Source organism: Grammomys surdaster, unplaced genomic scaffold (assembly GCF_004785775.1).
Source record: "Grammomys surdaster isolate TR1022 unplaced genomic scaffold, NIH_TR_1.0 183, whole genome shotgun sequence".
NCBI lineage: Eukaryota > Metazoa > Chordata > Mammalia > Rodentia > Muridae > Grammomys > Grammomys surdaster.
Window position 1 is genome coordinate 1,773,127 of NW_021604628.1, and position 6,539 is coordinate 1,779,665.

Below are 6,539 nucleotides of genomic sequence, written 5' to 3' on the forward strand. Positions count from 1 at the left end.
CATTTGCTCTCCTTTTCAGGATCAAAGGGAGAATGTTTCTTTCCTTCCTTTTTTTTTTCTAGTTTTTGGTGGCTCCTAGATTTTTAATGTTTATAGTTGCACAAATATCAGTCTCATTTCTTTCTGAAGGTAGACCCCTTCCCTGTGTCTCTGTGTCTGCAATCCACTTCTTTCTCTGATAAGGACGTCAGTCATAGAATTGAGAGCCTGAATCTATCCTATGGTGATAGTACCTTGAGATCCTTAATTTAACCATATCTGTCAAGACTCTTGCCAAAGAATATCACACTCACGGGTTCTGGGGATTCATTAAGACTCAGGCATATGTTTTCAGGGGACACAGTTCAACCCATTATCAGGGATGTGTATCTGTTACTTTACTTTCATTGGTAAAAACTCAAGGGTAAGAAATTGAGATGGCAGCCTGGTGGTGGAGGCAGAGGCAAGCAGCTCTCTGTGAGTTTGAGGTTAGCCTGGGCTACAGAGAGAGCTCTGGTACAGCAAGGGCTACACAGAGAAACCCTGTCTTGAAAAAGGAAGAAGGAAGGAACAAAGGAGGGAAGGAGGGAGGGAGGGAGAGAGAGAGAGAGAGAGATAGAGAGAAAGGGAGAGAGGAGATTGAGATGGTTAACATTGTCAGCTTTGTAATGCCTAGCCTAGAATTACTTGAGAGCTAGTCCTCTAAGCCTGCCTGTGTGGGTTTACCCTGACTGATTTCATTGACGTGGGAAGACTCACCCAAGGTGGTTACTACCGTGATCTTGGCAGGGATTCCTGGACTGAAAAAAAAAGAATAAAGCCACTGGCCACAGGGTCTCTGCTCCAAGGCTGTGGATATAACCTGACCAGCTGCTCAAGGCTCCGACTGCATTGACTTCCTGGTATGAAGGACTGCGCCTTGAACTATGGGCAAGTCTACTCAGAGGCTGTTTGTATCCATTACTTTCTTTACTTGTGGCTGTGAGCAGTACCACGGAAATGACTTCAGCAAGGAGGGGGCTAGCTCTTAAGTGATACAGTCTGTCATGGTTGGGGAAATCATGGAAGCTGATGGGCTGATGGGTAAGGTGATTGGTCACATTGCATTCAGCTCACTACCACCTTTTTTTTTTTTTTTTTTTTAAGACGGGATTTCTCTGTATAGCCCTGGCTGTCCTGGAACTCATTCTGTAGACCAGGCTGGCCTCATCTACCTGCCTCCTGAGTGTTGGGATTAAAGGCATGCACCATACCTGCTCCAGCCACTTTCCTCTTTTTATTCAGTCCGTTACCCCGGCCAATGGAAGGGAACTGTACATATTCAGGCTGGGTCCTCTCTCAACTTTCTAGAAACATCCAGATGGAGACACAAAGAGGTGTGTTCCTGTGGTGATTTTAAGTCTAGTTAACCTTAAGGGGCTAACTACCACAATGTTTAAAATACTTTCTCATGAAAATAATTGTGTTTTTTTTTAAATGGGTACTGTTTTATGACGGACCTAGGTTCCTACTGATAGGTGTCTGAGTTTCTGCATTGGTAGGTTTCCTTTTAAATAAAATGCACAACTAATCTCTCTCTCTCTCTCTCTCTCTCTCTCTCTCTCTCTCTCTCTCTCTCTCGTGTGTGTGTGTGTGTGTGTGTATGTGTTTGTGTGTGTTAGGGTTTTAGTGCTGTGAACAGACACCATAACCAAGGCAACTCTTATAAAGGACAACATTTAATTGGGGCTGGCTTACAGGTTCAGAGGTTCAGTCCATTATCATCATAGCAGGAAGCATGGCAGCACACAGGCAGGCATGGTGCTGGAGAAGGAACTGACAGTTCTACATGTTGAATGGAAGGCAACCAGGGGAGACTGACTTCCGGGCAGCTAGGAAGAGGGGTTTATTGCCCAAACCCCGCTCCCCTAAGGGAGGTGACACACTTCCTTCAGCAAGGCCACACCTCCTAATAGTCCCACTCCCTGGGCAAGCATCTTCAACCAGTGTGCGTGTGTCTGTGTGCGTCTGTGCGAGCGTGCGCATGCGCGTGTGTGCTTATAACTGCAGCCATAGGAATTTGCTACATGGTTTGTTTAACATATAAAAGGCTCAGCAGTGAAAAGCATTGGTTCTTCTCCTGAGCTCAGTTCCCTGCACCGTGTTGGGCAGCTCACAATCCCCTGTAACTGCTTCCAGGAGACCTCTTATTCTCTTCTAGCCTCGGTGGGTACCGGAACTCACGTGACCTAAACTCACAGCCAGCCACGCACCTACATACTAAAATAAATCTTTAAAATACAGCTACATATATCTTACTGAAATTACATAAGTACTGGAATTACTTAAGCAACCATCCCCCGGTAAGGCTATATGGCTATATTAGGAGAATGACAGCACAACAAATATTAACACTAATCACCTTTGCAGTGGCATTGCATCAGCCCTGTGACGTCTAGCCGTTTTGAGTAACTCGTTTGGACTCTTTAATTTTGTCAGCCCCATAATCTTGTCCTGGTTTTTGTTTGTTTGTTTGTTTGTGTTTGTTTTGTTTTGCTGATTTTGTTGATGAGACTTGAAACCAAACTCATTACTAAGTTCTAGAGGTTCGAAACTCAAATGAAGCTGAAAGACCCCTCCAGGGGGTGACTCAGGATGGACTCGACCCCCAAAGACACTCCAGAGACCTCTTGCTGTAATAACATAAGTCAGGTTTTATGTACGAAGCTTCGGATCGACGTGCCCACAAAGGAGGCAGGGGCCATCGACCCTGAGATTTAACAGTTTAGGGTTTTTATAGACAAAGGCTGGGGGGAGGGAGGGGGTTGTGGGTAATCACACACAATTGGTTGTTATAAATGTCTGTAATATGTGTAAGCAGATCTCAGGCAGAGGTTTGACAAATCTCACGAGAATAGTCTCTGGTCCCTGTGGCCTTGGGACCCAGTGTAAATGTTTATCTGAGCCAACAGACCATCTGGCTGAATCTAATTTATAAGTTCTTGGGACCTCTGGTGGGAGTTTTTCTAGAGAAGGCTAAGTCAGACACCACGGGAACAGATTCCTGGGACACTCAATTGGCCTTTGTTTCTCTGCTCTGTATCTCTTGTAACGGCCTTGGGTTAGCAAGCTAGCTGACCTATTATTCTTAACTATTTGTATTCCTGTTCTATTATTTAACTGACTTAAAAAATATCTCTTCAAAGCTAGAACATTTGGGGTATTTTTTGTTTGTTTGTCTGCTTGTTTGTTTTTAATGAGGACACACAGGAGTGGTGCGATTTCATAATTAGGGTTGGCCAACTAACTAATTATTAGCTAAGTAGGATCATTTCAGTACTGAACATCAGGTCTTCTGAGTTTGTTCACTGCATTAGTATTCTATGCTAAACTGCCCGCAATACTAGCTGGTTAGGCCAACTGCTGTGTGCTACTGTGCTAAGTGCTTTGTATACTCACCCCTCACTGGATTTTAAGGGACATTTAATTCTCAACATCTAGGGTGTTTGATGTCTTATACATATACATATGTCATGGGGGTAGAAGCCTGAGGCACCTGGTCACATTGTGTATGAAGTTGGGAAGCAGAGAGAGATGAAAGCTGTTGCTTAGCTCTCTTGTCCCTCTGTATTCAGCCCATGGAATGGTGTCTCCCACCTGTAGAGGAAGTCTCTCCGTCTCAGTGTGTGTATGTGTGCACATGCATGTGTGTGTGTGTGTCTGTGTATGTGTGTGTGTAGGACCCTGAAGGGCTGCTATGCCCTGGCTGAGACTTTCTGTGTGCTGCTGTCTACTATGTAATATTCTGCGGTTCCTCTAGGATCAAAACATCATGACTAAGGCATGGTGCCCCAGGAAGGGGATTTACACTTGACATCCTACTGCCCCCCAGTTGAGTTCCTGCTTTTTCACATCTTGATTAATACATGGTGCCCCAGGAAGGGAATTTACACTTGACATCCCATTTTCCCCCAGTTGAGTTCCTGTTTTTTCCTGAGTGTATGTTTTTCCTTCCCTGGCTTGGTGTATATATTGAACCTGCCCAGTAAAGGCATTGGCATTCTCTCATAATGGATTGTCAGGGGCAGCCATGCTTATACACTGAAGGCCTAAAATCAGCCTTACACCTAAGATCAGCAATAGGCCTGACATACATGCCTGCTAGCATCAAGTCTTGGGTCTCTGTGGAAAAACACTGAAACAGATAGCTGGGAGTTATTGTAAACAGACAGCTTTGGTGGAAGGCTGCCAAGTCTACTCATAGGCCTTGTAGATAGGTAACCTTGGTGGATAGTACCAACTTAAAGACAAGTGAATCATAGGTGGAGTCACAGTGGTCTGTCCCCTGAACCTTCACCCAGCTGACACTCTGTTCTGGAAGAGATCTGTACTCCCCCTGAACACCTACGCTCCTGCGTCATCCCCTTCCCCACATCCTGCCTTTGTGTATATAACCTGTGTGTGCAAAAGTAAAAATTATGATCTGATCAGATTATAGACAGGTCGTGACTTCTTTGTGTCTTTGCCTGCTTCCCCCGCTCTCTTTCAGGTGACCTCCCTGGACCCTTGTTTAATGTCCTGCTGGACAGGACAACAGATGACCCGAGTCTGAGTCTTTCTTTAATCCCCCAGACCTATGCCTGAGCTCGGTACCGCGGGCAGCGCCGAAGCTGTCATGTGTGTAATATAGTTACACAGGCTATACAGTGTTTACTTTTTCTTATGCCTCAAGAGAGCTCTGTTTTACGCAGTTTCGCTGTATCTTGGGACAGCGAAAAGAGTTCACATTTGGCAGTATTCCATGAGCTGCTGGAGGCCATGCCCCGGCTGTTCTTCTTTCTTAGTTCTCTCTCTTGAAGGTAAGCCTGTGGAGAATAACCTCGGCAGGGGCAAAATATTTAGGGCTGCTGTTTAATAATAAACATTTGCCTATCTTGAGTCAAAGTTACTTTGCTATGGTCGCTGTGAACCTGCCTGAGTTCCCTGTGGACCAGAACTGCATTTAGCACCTCATCATAAAACAGCAGGAGATTAAGAAAAGAATTAATAACTTTTGTCCAGATGCCTCTCTTCTGTCAGGCTAGGGGGAAGTTTGGAGCAATAAACCAATATTGAACCAGGAGAAGAGAATCATGCTAGCAGAAAGAAAAACTTTCACAGAAGCAAATATGGATTAAACTCACATAAATTCATATACAGATTCATGCACACATATTCCTAAATCTCCATTTGAACCAGTTGGGCCCAGCTTTCATGCTATCTCATAACTACATACTCATACACACACACCCATACTTACATATGCATATAGAGCAAAAGACCAAGGGCCAGTGCAGAAAGAATTCACTCATTCTGGATGAAGAATGAGTTCCAACCTTTATTGCATAGAGAAAGAAAAAACTGCTACCCTTTTATTGCTAAATGAGCCAAAACCAAATCTGTAAGAAGAAAGCTTTGTTCTCTTTAGTAAGACTAAGCCTGCCTTGCTATTAAGAAAATACCTGTTCTGTCCCATGGTTAGGAGAAGCCTGCCTGCTCCTCCTGCTCTCTCTGTGTCTTCTTCTTTTCACTCTGCATTCTGCATATTGCTCTCTTAATATTTGTAATTGCCTTATAATTTCTAAGTTATTCCACTCCGCATTCTCCTTCTTATCTTGCTCTCTCCTCCTGCTCTGATGTCACAGTGCTCTTGCTCCCAGTGCCTAACTCCTAGCGCCTTTACTCCCAATGCTATGTCCCCAGTGTTATCTCTTCAATGTTATATCTTCCAATATGATCTTTCCTAGTCTTTTGTACTTTTTCTAGAAGAATAGATCACGTGATCTTTTTCAGGTCCCCCCTCTCCCAATTTTTTTTTTTACTAGAAGTTCAAGCATAAATTGAATAAGAAGTTTGCAACAGAGAATGTTTACATGCATATCCGTTTGAGAGTAATTATCTGGCTAAACATTCATCATCTGTCACCAGTTTCCATAAGTTCGTGGAAAGATAAAAACCATTACTTTAATGACTAAGTGATTAGTGAAGTTTTGTATAGATAAATCCAGTCAATATTTTATCTTCTGTCCTTGCACCTACAATAAACTATTAGTTTCCTTTTTATGACCTTTGGTTTTACAACCTCTTGGAATGGGCTCTAAGTTGCAGATATCTGCTTGCTATCTCAGAAGCAGTTAGCTCATGACAATTGAAGACTGGCAGAGTCCTCATTGCAGTTTTGACATCAGAGAGGGCTTTAATAACAATCCTATTATAAAGGGCTTAATAATTACTAGTATCGTTTTAGGAATTCTTATAGGATCATCATTAAGAATTAAGAAGTCATCTATTGGTCTATATGGCATCACTACAAGACAGTACATCTTCGTGGTTCTGCAGAGATCTGCTCAGAAGGGGGGGCTAATACTTAGTGATTGTTATATACATATATATTTAATAAAACAGAGAAAAGCATATTAATGGCAGGAATCTCTCCTAAAATGAAATTCTCCTTGGCCTTAAGGAGCAAATCCGTCATAGATTTTTATCCATGGCAGACCCATCCCAGGAAGGTCACCTGCTAGTTTGTTTAACTTCTCCTA